Source organism: Podarcis filfolensis (genome assembly GCF_964270895.1).
Source record: "Podarcis filfolensis genome assembly, chromosome: 11".
In the NCBI taxonomy this organism is placed as follows: Eukaryota; Metazoa; Chordata; class Lepidosauria; order Squamata; family Lacertidae; genus Podarcis; species Podarcis filfolensis.
In genome coordinates, this window is record NC_139613.1 from 53,799,690 (window position 1) to 53,812,076 (window position 12,387).

Consider the following 12,387-nt stretch of genomic DNA (forward strand, 5'->3'; position numbering starts at 1 on the left):
CAATTTCTTCCAAAGAATATTAAAATACAGGACTATTCCACAGTTCACATTCACCAAGCCTAAAAAGGTAAAGGGACTCCTGACCGTTAGGTCCAGCCGCGGATGACTTTGGGGTTGCAGTGCTTATCTCGCTTTACTGGCGCGTTTGTCTGCAGACAGCTTTCCGGGTCATGTGGCCAGCATGACAAAGCCGCTTCTGGCGAACCAGAGCAGCACACAGAAACGCCGTTTACCTTCCCACCGGAGCGGTACCTATTTATCTACTTGCACTCTGATCTGCTTTCAAACTGCTAGGTTGGTAGGAGCAGGGACTGAGCAATGGGAGCTCACCCCGTTGCAGGGATTCGAACCGCCGACCTTCTGATCAGCAAGCCCTAGACTCTGTGGTTTAACCCACAGTGCCACCCACATCTAAACCACAGAATCCCTTAATTAATGTGTGGGGAACCCTTATCCAAGCAATAGTCTAAACAGCACACAAACGCCAACATTTTGAAACATGTGCACAATTTTTTCTTCCCACCCAAAGCATTTCTTCTCATTTTCAATTTAATACCAGCAAGGCTGCAATCCTATTTACCCTTGCCTGATAGTAGGCACCACTGAAGACAGTGGGACTTACATACGTGTAAACATGCATTAGATTGTGCTGTAAGTGGTTATAGTGACTTGAATAATAAACAGCTAAGGGCTGACATGACAGCTCTTCATTTTTCAGTAGTTTTACAGAACATGGCTGAAGCAGAATGTATAGTTACAAGTGGATTACTCATAAGCAATGCATAGCATATCCACCAAAATGTCCCTTTTTATTCTAGTCACTGTCGACAGAGACATGGAAAAGCGTAGCCGCATTTTATTCTTAGGAGTGTAGTCAACTTGGTGTCTAAAGCAGTTTTTCTGCAAGTGAGGCTCAAATTGATTTTTGAATTTCCTGCGTCTACTGTTCAAATATAGCTATGGGATCCACATTCTAGTTAACTGACATTGGCCAGAGTGCACATTTGATTTTTTTTTTTTTAATGGTTCTCTTCCATTTTGTATTCAGCACAGATCTTCGCTCATACAGGAGAAAGGCTCAGAGCAAATTGCACCATCCTATAGACAAGCATCATGTATTTTTAAAAAGTTGTGCTGGTTAATTAAATAGCTTGTGCAGCTATGTGAAATCCCACTAAACCATGAGGCATTCAATTAGTTACAGCATAACAAACAAAAAAGATTTTCAGTAATTTCATTTGAAAGCTATCTAACAGTAAGTGCCTCCTTTGCCTGGATATATGAATTTTTATTATTATTAATCAACCAACTTTTTTAGGGACAGGTACCGGAGCACACTATTTCCTGATATTTTTTAAAGTGTACAAACTAATCTGAATCCTACCAAGAATGAAGAGAATACCATGAACAAAGCACTAGACAGAAACACTAATTGAATGTATTTATTCTTTCAGTGCTCTTAGTAATATCAGGACGATAGTGGTAACTCCTCTAACAATGTTGTTGTTAAAAAGCAAAAAATAAACCCCTGCTGCGATAATGTAATTGAAGCACTTTCAACAAGTTGAACTGCAATATAAATACTTCATTGAAAAAGCATTTCTGTGTGTGTGTACATGTGTGTCACAATCAGGCTGTTCTCCTGATATTTCCTTATTTGATAACTTCTGAAATTCTAGAGGAATTTTAGTCCTCATTTCCATGTTAACTGCTTCTGGGAGGAGTGTAGTTTGAAAATTGAGCTCTGCACTTCAGATGTATGGTGTCGATTTGTGACAATAAGTCTAACACTTATTGACCTGTCTCACTATGATGTGGTGATGGCCACAAGCTTTTACCTGGGGACAAACAATGGGGAAGAGAGCTTTGTGCTCTTCTTGTGGGCTTCTCTGAGGCATCTGGTTGGTCGCTATTGAAATCAGGATGCTAGATCAAGAAATTGTACTGCATGAACTGACTCCATGTTCAGATTTACAGAAGCCGTCCCAGTCTCTGATTTGATCCTGGAATGTCCCACTTTTCCTTAGGATGTCCCTATTTTCATTGGAGAAATGTTGGCGAGTATGGAGTTAAGCCCCCCCCCCCCCGAGCCAAGGAGATAAGTAACTATACAACCTTTGGAAGGAGGAGGAGGAGGAGGAGTTTGGACTTGATATCCCGCCTTTTATTCCCCTTAAGTAGTCTCAAAGCAGAACAAACACTCTATGAGGTGAGTGAGGCTGAGAGACTTCAGAGAAGTGTGACTGGCCCAAGGTCACCCAGCAGCTGTGAAGGAGCGGGGAAGCGAACCCGGTTCGCCAGATTACGAGTCCACCGCTCTTAACCACTATATCTGCAGGCAGCCCTGTATGGGGAGATTTTAATGTTTAATGCTTTATTATGCTTTGGAAGCCACCCAGAGTGTTCTTTCCCTCCTGGTCGATCGTTCGGGAGCTTCAAAAGCTTTCTTCTGCCCGAACATCACAGCGACCGATGCCAACTGACACCGGCACACTTAGGGATCCGCAGAGTCTGCGCAGTTCGCATAACAGACCTCAGCAACTCAGCATTTTGGCTAATCTACTTTATTTACATATAAACACACACGGAGCACTGCAACATGGCTCCCACTCTCTCTCTAGCATCAGACAGCAAAGAGAAAAAGAACAAAGGACAATAGTCCCACTTCACGGACACTGTAACACAAACATCCTGTTTCTGTCACTTCCCACTCTGTGGAGTCAAAACATATACCATCATGTGATAGACAACAATCCCATGACTACAATCATGGAGCAGGAATTCCAACAGCATGCCCCACCCCCATGGGAGGTTTGCCCCACCCCCGGCTGCAGGACGTGCGCGCCGCACCTGGCACCCAAGCGGTTAGCGACACCGCTACTCCCAGCATTTGTCATCTGAGGCGAATGCCCAACTCCTGATGGTAGTTCATCTGCCCTTCAGATCCACTCTCCCTATTGGCCAACTGCTCAAGAACAGTTGAGCATGAGTTCAAAATATCTTCTTCTGGTATGGAGAGAAATGTCTGCCCGACTTCTCAGTTCTTAAAAAGAGCTGAATGCAACACACACAACTCAAGGCATCACTTGTTCTTACATTCCCCCCCCCCCCTTTTGATCTGATTGCAGCAGCGGCACAGCTCCTGCAAAAGGAAGCCAAGAGAATGAAAGTTTTCCTTTGACAAAGTCTTTGCTTTCCTTGCAACAACTGGATACCATGTGAGGTTATATTTCCAGTCGTTTTCCTAGAGGTAAGAGCATGTTACACATAAAGTGCTCTGACAATCGCAATTGGAAATTTGTTTATTTTCCTGCCGTCCACAATTGCCATGGCTAGTCATTCATTTACTTGCTCAAGAAGGGATGAGGGGATGGGGAACTATTATACAGTGCTGAGAATGGATTCTTTGCTAACAATCACATGAATAAATTCGGCCTATTTTTATGCAGATAATAATGGTCTGCCTGATGAGGAGGGTCACAGGGGAAATTCCACTAGCTAGGCCACAGGCATGGAGCAATTTGGTCTTCCACTGATTTGACACCCGATGAAAACAGCTCCATTGTGCCAAATCTTCCGATGCCAGGCTAATAATGGGTGTCAAGGAAGGCAAGAGCTGCCAGCAGATTCTAATGAGGAATTTCAATCAAACACATATTTAGCATCCTAACAGCGAATACAAGCACAAAATAACAAAGAAAAATATATGGAACATAATCATTCATACCAGATAATAAAGCCCTGCCTGCTGTATATGCATTTAAAAAACTACTAGATAAGCGATCTAACACACAAAGAAAATCCTACAGCGTTTACTGGAGGGGGGGGGAAATAGGCTAAATAATTCATCAAAGCCTGAGACTGTTTGATTTTTTTATGTTCCCTTTTCTGCATGTTTGGAAACTCCGATAAACATTTTCTTTTGACTGTTGTGCAAAAGACATTGGAAGAGGCTGCGCTCCTTCTCTCCTGACAGCTTATCTGTCTCTGTTCATACCCTTAAAAAACATGTGAGCAAGAGAAGGTTCACCTAAAAGAAAGAGAAAATCCATGAAGGAAAGATTTCACTAACCCCAGAGCTCAGGAGAAGATTGTCACTTGTTGGCTCAGTTCATCAAAATATTTCCCTTTCCCTAGTGATCCATCTAGTTCCCTATACTTATGTCCTTTGGAAGTCTGTAATCTACACCACATGCCATGTTATTGAACCTCAGGAAGCCTTAGTTAGTTAATTATGGGAATTGTTGCTGGGACTCAGAGATCTGTCTCCAGCTATCTAGGCAAAGCAAAGCACTGGCAAGGAGAGAAAGCCTACAATAGCTTCTACACAACACTTTTCTTAGCTTTAAGATAATCGTCCTGGGAGAATTTCTCTCTTTATTCAATTGCTATCTCAATGAATGTTTCTCTTAACAGCGCAGCACTGCAGTAATAGGGTGGTGATGGTGATAACATCTCTAGTCATCACTTTGTACCTGTAATGGTCTCGTGGTGACTTACAGCAAAGTGCAGCAAAAATGCAAACAAAAATTTACATTTTAAAACACTTTTTTAAAAAATGCTAGACGCAACACCATACTAGCTCCCCAATAAATTTGTTCTGGAATCCCACAACACTGGTAAGATAATCATAAAATGACTGGGGGACGTGGGTGGCGCTGGGGTCTAAACCCACTGAGCTTCTTGGGCTTGCAGATTGTAAGGTCGGCAGTTTGAATCCACATGATGGGATGAGGTCCCATTGCTCTATCCCAGTTTCTGCCAACCTAGCAGTTTGAAGGCATACCAGTGCAAGTAGATAAATAGGTACCACTGCGGCAGGAAAGTAAACGGCGTTTCCGTGTGCTCTGGTTTCTGGTGTTCGATTGCACCACAAGTGGTTTAGTCCTGTTGGCCACATGACCCGGAAAGCTGTCTGTGGACAAATGCCAGCTTCCTCTGCCTGAAAGCGAGATGAGCACCGCACCCCATAGTCACCTTTGACTGGACTTAACCATCCAGGGGTCCTTTCCCTTTTTACCTTATTGTAAAATGACCATACAGTAAATAACACCCAGCAGCAAAAAGAATTAGCTATACTTAGTGACAGGTTTTCATGTAAAGGCAAACCTTCCAAATTCAAACTTTCTGAAACAATAAGCAAACTGAAATGCCGACATCCAGTCAAAAGCCTATGAGAAAAGGCAAGTCTTTCTCTACTGCTGGACAAAAGATCATGTTTTGTGCACCAGGAAGACCTCCGTAGAAAGGGCACTCCATAGTTGGAGAGTGGGATGCCCTCTCTCCTGTGGCCATGCCCTGCTAGAGGGGGCACCATTACGGGGATCGACACCAATCTGAACTGGCAGCAAGAAGCTTTAAGCAGTTTATCATAATAAGTGCTGGTGCTGACCTTTAAAGCCCTAAACGGCCTCGGTCCAGTATATCTGAAGGAGAGTCTCCACCCCCCTCATTCTACCCAGACACTGAGGTCCAGCACTGAGGGCCTTCTGGCGGTTCCCTCACTGCGAGAAGCCAAGTTACAGGGAACCAGGCAGAGGGCCTTCTCGGTAGTGGCACCCGCCCTGTGGAACGCCCTCCCACCAGATGTCAAAGGTAACAACAACTACCAGACTTTTAGAAGACATCTGAAGGCAGCCCTGTTTAGGGAAACTTTTAATGTTTGATGTATTACAGTATTTTAATATAAATTTTTTTGGAAGCCGCCCAGAGTGGCTGGGGAAGCCCAGCCAGATGGGCGGGGTATAAATAAATTATTATTATATTATTATTGTTGTTGTTAATCTAACAATTTCCACACCATGGCTGAAAAATATTGCATAAATGTATTTATTCATTCATTTGGGATCTTTCTCTTCCTTGCACAAGTCATCCCAGTTAAATGTATTGGCAAAGGGGTTAGATCGATTTATAAAACCCCTGCTTATGAATGGAATACACTCGAACAGGGTGGAAAGGGTGAAATGGCTGCTGAGTGATACTGATGACTTTGTAACTTATAAAGTAGCCCTGTATGCGTTGGCAGCTAAGACAATCAGGAGAAAAGAACTAGATAAAATAGCGGTCAATTGCAAAGGAGATTCAGACATTTAAGCTGGCACATTCTACCTGACAACCCCCTGCTATTCTATCGTATGCAACAAATAATTTCTAGGAGACGCGACCGTGGTTTATTGTATTTGCAGTGCCTGATGTTTTTATGGTTTTTATGGTTATTGTTGTTTTTCTTTTTGTTCCCCTTGTGAATGATGCCATGGCCTTTGGCTAGTGCAATAAAGTTTATTATGATGGTGGCAAAGGGGTTGTTAAAAGTGAAAAGTAAAAGCAGCTGGTCCAGGGGTTTGAATCCATAATGCTAGCTTCTTGGGATTAGTGTCACTTTTACTTTCATGCCCAGCCTCTGTACTCCCTCACCTCTCCAGCAGAGCAGTAATGAAGGACACAACACAACTTGAATGGGATCAAATCAGGCCACAAGTTTTTTATTTTATTTTATTTTATTTTATTTTATTTTATTTTATTTTATTTTATTTTATTTTATTTTATTTTATTTTTTAATACAGCAAAAAAAGGAAAAAGAGAATACACAAATAGCAAATTACACACAGGAATAACCATACACAGAATTTTCTTGACAAACAATAAAACATAAATAGGTCTTAACAACTAAAGACCCAACCTCCCGTCTAATCCATATTTCGATTTCATATTACTTATTGCCAATACACACTTTTATCATAATTAAACTTTTTCTTAATATATCTTAATTCTTATATCTGCCTTGCAACTATTACTGAAGTTCCTCGAATGCTGCAACAGAGTTTAAACTACTATATTTATATTTCAAATATTCTTTGAAAACCTCCCATTTTGAAACAAATTCCTGTCTTGATTTATTCCTTATTTTTTCTGATAGGCCGTCCAATTTGGCATATTCTGTCAGCTTTTGGATCCAATCTTGTATCAGGCCACAACTTTATTGACAACAGATGTAAGGTATTTTGGCAAAGGCATTGGCAACCATTTACTTTGGGCCTGCCTACCGGAAGTGACACCAAAAGTCACCTACGTAGTGGGGGATTCCTAAGACTTACATCAAATATCCCCTGCAGGGATCACCACCTTGAGGAGTGCTATGGCCCATGCCCTCACCTGGTCATACAGACAGGGGCAACTACCTTTAACCGAATACCCTACATATGGGCAGGGCAGGCAGAAATTACAACCTCCCCCCACATACAAAACTGTTGTTGTTGTTTAGTCATTTAGTCATGTCCGACTCTTCATGACCCCATGGACCAGAGCAAGCCAGGCACTCCTGTCCTCCACTGCCTCCCGCAGTATGGCCAAACTCATGTTAGTCGCTTCGAGAACACTTTCCAACCATCTCGTCCTCTGTTGTCCCCTTCTCCTTGTGCCCGCAATCTTTCCCAACATCAGGGTCTTTTCCAGGGAGTCTTCTCTTCTCACGAGGTGGCCAAAGTATTGGAGTCTCAGCTTCACTCTCTGTCCTTCCAGTGAGCACTCAGGGCTGATTTCCTTAAGAATGGATCCGTTTGATCTTCTTGCAGTCCATGGGACTCTCAAGAGTCTCCTCCAGCACCATAATTCAAAAGCATCAATTCTTCGGCAATCAGCCTTCTTTATGGTCCAGCTCTCACTTCCATACATTACTACTGGGAAAACCATGGCTTTAACTATACAGACCTTTGTTGGCAAGGTGATGTCTCTGCTTTTTAAGATGCTGTCTAGGTTTGCCATCACCTTTCTCCCAAGGGGCAGGCGTCTTTTAATTTCGTGACTGCTGTCACCATCTGCAGTGATCATGGAGCCCAAGAAAGTAAAATCTCTCACTGCCTCCATTTCTTCCCCTTCTATTTGCCAGGAGGTGATGGGACCAGTGGCCATGATCTTCGTTTTTTTGATGTTGAGCTTCAGACCATATTTTGCGCTCTCCTCTTTCACCCTCATTAAAAGGTTCTTTAATTCCTCCTCACTTTCTGCCATCAAGGTTGTGTCATCTGCAAATCTGAGGTTTTTGATATTTCTTCCAGCGATCTTAATTCCAGCTTGGGATTCATCCAGCCCAGCCTTTCGCATCATGAGTTCTGCATATAAGTTAAATAAGCAGGGAGACAATATACAGCCTTGTCGTACTCCTTTCCCAGTTTTGAACCAATCAGTTGTTCCATATCCAGTTCTAACTGTAGCTTCTTCTCCCACATAGAGATTTCTCAGGAGACAGATGAGGTGATCAGGCACTCCCATTTCTTTAAGAACTTGCCATAGCTTGCTGTGGTCAACACAGTCAAAGGCTTTTGCATAGTCAATGAAGCAGAAGTCTTTCTGGAACTTTCTAGCTTTCTCCATAATCCAGCGCACGTTTGCAGTTTGGTCTCTGGTTCCTCTGCCTCTTCTAAATCCAGCTTGCACTTCTGGGAGTTCTCGGTCCACATACTGCTTAAGCCTGCCTTGTAGAATTTTAAGCATAACCTTGCTAGCGTGTGAAATGAGTGCAATTGTGCGGTAGTTGGAGCGTTCTTTGGCACTGCCCTTCTTTGGGATTGGGATGTAGACTGATCTTCTCCAATCCTCTGGCCACTGCTGAGTTTTCCAAATTTGTTGGCATATTGAGTGTAGCACCTTAACAGCATCATCTTTTAAAATTTTAAATAGTTCAGCTGGAATACCATCACTTCCGCTGGCCTTGTTATTAGCAGTGCTTTCTAAGGCCCATTTGACTTCACTCTCCAGGATGTCTGGCTCAAGGTCAGCAACCACACTACCTGGGGTGTACGTGACATCCATATCTTTCTGGTATAATTCCTCTGTGTATTCTTGCCACCTCTTCTTGATGAGAAGAAAACTAAAATACAAAATACAAAAAAATATAAAACTAAGGTTTACCCAATGGCTAAACCATAGATTGACTGCACTGGTGCGCACATACTGCGTCAACCTCCCTGCTGCATCATGCCTCCCCATCCCAGTACATGGCAGGAACATGATGTTCTGAACATCCCTGCTGGGAAGCAAGCACTGCAGTTTCACTGGAGCTGCTTCTGGGTTTGACGCTCCTTTCTGCAATAGCAGTAGCTTCATTCCGAACGCAGCTGCACATAGAATGAATTACAGCAGCCAAGCACTGAATTAAAAATCCTGAAGTATGCTTAAGTATGAATTGAGAACAAAAAATAATAATTCACTTCTAGCAATGCAGGACATGAAACGAGGGCATTTGTTTCATCCTCCACAACTCAACCTCTGTCGTGCTGTTTCAAAGTTCTACCCAACTCAAATATTCATTGAAAACTGCAATTATTCTCATATCCATGGGGGCAAACGTACACTCCCTACTCCGCGGGGTCATATTCTTTGTGTTTCAGTTTGCTCAGAAAGGCCTGCTTCACAGCTTGCTTACGGAGTGAATGATACATTAGCAACGGTGTTTTTAAGGAGTCAATAATAGTGGCATGTAGCAGAGGCGAACAACGGCAATTAAATGCAAAAGATGTGCAAAACACTACGCGGTTAAAGACGCCAAAGAACATTGCTGCTGTTGTTTTTTTAAGCTAACTCTGCAGTTCTCTAACTGGTTCATCACCTGCACTTTCCCTCATCTATTGTTGAATGATAAATTACCATAACCTGGGGAAATCTTTGTGGCATTCTGAGTGTGAATTTGCACTCGTGAATGATTAATCAAGGCGACATGGGAGCACTGGTCTCCAGCCTGTAGTTGCATAGTGCCTGGAGAATGGAGCAATCAGCAAGACACAGCCTTCTCTTTCTGCCTCTATAGTATCTGGGAACCACTCTGTGCAGAATAGCTTTAGCATGGCAGCTCGTATCTCCCTAATGCTCCTAGCTACATAGCTTACTACCAGGGTAGCGCCCCAACTCTGCTGCTGTCACACCTCCACATAATAGCGTTAATGTGCACCCCAATCTCAAAGTAGTGAGAGATTTCCAGGGTGCCACTCCCCAACATCTACCCTAGTCTTGATTTCCTTGGAATGAAGGTTATCAGACACCGTGGAGACTTTGTTATATATGGTTTAATTGGCACATAGAGAGAGAGGTTCAGATTAAGATGGGAGGGCTCACAGCATTAACACTCGCCTATTGGGTTTCTAATGGAGGGGGTGCACACAAAATAACTTTGGTTTCAGCACAGAGATCAAGTCAAGTCTCTGTGCCTTCCCAGCTTCAAAGGAGGACTAGACCAACTAGACCAGGCACAGGCAAACTAGGCTCTCCAGATGTTTTGGGACTACAATTCCCAGCATCCCTGACCTGATGCTGGTCCTGATAGCTAGGAATGATGGGAGTTGTAGTCCCAAAACATCTGGAGGGCCGAGTTTGCCTGTGCCTGAACTAGCCCATGAGCTATTGTGGCCTCCTGCCAGGTGAGGGGTGAATGCCTACCTCCTTCTTCTGGAAATAGCACCAGCTAGCTGTTTCTTTTTTTGTTGTTGTTTCTTTTTATTGAATTTCACTTAAATAACCAACTTTAACTTACTGCGTTCCATCATACCTTTCCTCCCTTTCGACTGTTGCCCATAGACTGGCCTTCACCAAAGCAAGGTTTAACGTTTTTCCCTCCAATGTCCTGAGACATAGGTTCTCAAAGGGCCAAGCCCCCGCCGTGTGCGAATGTGATAAGGTGACGCCGGAGTCGCTCCAGCACATTATGTTCACTTGCCCCTTGTTCAATGTGCCACGGGCAAATCTGTTGGGATCAATTATACAGAAACTAGAGGGTACCCCACCAAAATTCCACCTTGCCCAAATCTTGCAGGACAAGGATACCCACACGACCCTGAAGGTGGCTAGGTTCCTAGTTGCTGTCCTTTCCCAAAAGCGACGCCAAGGAGCACTACAAGCAAATTAAGGCGTAGTATGCCTTTCCATTTTATAGTATTTTATTGTTATAGTGGTGTTTTAGCGATTGCTTTTTTTATTTCCCTACGGCACAAGCTGTTATTTAGGTGTTGTTTTTACCTGTATGGGCCTATGGCCGTAATAAATTTCTCAAATTTCTCAAACCAAAAGAAAAAACAAAACAAGTTTCAGAAAAAAGGGGAAAAAAGAAGAAAAAATATCCATACATAACACAGAAATAACATCAATTTCCATTACAGTTCTTTGTCTTATTCCTTGAATCTTTATATCGTTAGATATTTAGATCTTTCCTCTACACACCTACTGACCTCCTTCCATCCCGATTTTGGGCTTCTAGTTGTTTCTATGGCAACACACCTATACTTAGCCAACTCTTTAGTCATGTAGGACCATTAACTTAACAAAGAGACCAGTTTGGCCAACCCATCAGTTCTTTCCACTATAGAATCAGGGGCAGACTTTCAAATTTCAGCAGCGAGGCCAAAATATGATGCCCAGACCTGCCTCTTGCCTTCCATTCTACTCCATTAACTACATCCTAGTTGCAACATTATTGGATCGGCGCCCAGTGCAGCAGAACTAGCCATGCTGCCCTAAATCTGCCTCTGATAGAATCCCATCTTAGCAATAGAAAGCCATAGGCTTGGTTGGGCTCCACAGGCAATATCCAGACTAACACCCTGCCCTCCTATAACATTAGTTGTCTGAGCCTTTAGGCACCAGGCAACAGTATTCCTGTTTACTTAGACTTTTGGGTCTTCATTTGATCATCTGGCCTGGTCATCTTTTAAAGAGGTAGGGTAAGATTTGCCATTTTAATTCTTATTGCTGGACCCTTATGTTTTCTTCTGCATTTTAAATGTTTGATAAATTATTCTGTATTTCCATATTTTGCAAGTCACTTTGAGATGTATGTAAAAATTGATGAAATTAATAAAATGCTAATAGTAGGGCAAGGGGCCCTAGATGCTGACAACAGCGTGGAACTGAATGGGCTGACACCATATTGACCTTATGTACCAAGGAAGTCTTTCTTCCAATGCTAGGATTTTAACTGTCTAGCTAATAGGCTGCTTTCCCTAAATTAGTTTTGGCACTTGTCAAAACAGGCTTTCTGGGATGTCAGACTTTTGTGCTGACAAAAACCATGTGAGACAGAAAGCCAGTTTTGTCAGACACAACAATAGGCTGCTCTTAGTTTGATCTCCTGTCTTCATCATTATTAACTTGAAAAGACAGTAACACGTTTTTGTAATTAAACGTGGCTCTGTCAGCCCCTGTACCTCAGTGGTAACAAGAGACTGTAAGGGAGCTACTAACTTTTTGATATTGAAACCAAGGAAAAATTTTAATAAAGGAAAAAAGGGAAGAAAGAGGGGAAAGAATGAGGTCATTTTCACACAAGAGACTTCAATAGGCTGGTTTTTAAATTGGTTCCTAACACAAAATGTAAAACCTGCACTGACTGTGCTGTATAGTCCA

General features: G+C 42.7%; 1 protein-coding gene across 2 annotated transcripts in view; it reads left to right on the forward strand.

Moving 5' to 3' along the window:
• Positions 1–12,387, forward strand: part of LOC310745011 (cryptic protein-like) — a 290,490-nt gene that overhangs the window by 100,874 nt on the left and 177,229 nt on the right. Inside the window, exon 1 of one of the 2 annotated variants that reach the window (XM_083577209.1) lies at positions 227–248. The exons of the other annotated variant lie outside the window; for it this stretch is intronic. The gene's annotated coding sequence lies outside the window, so the exon portion shown is untranslated. Of the gene's footprint in view, positions 1–226; positions 249–12,387 lie in introns of those variants that run through there. 2 annotated transcript variants of the gene reach the window in all.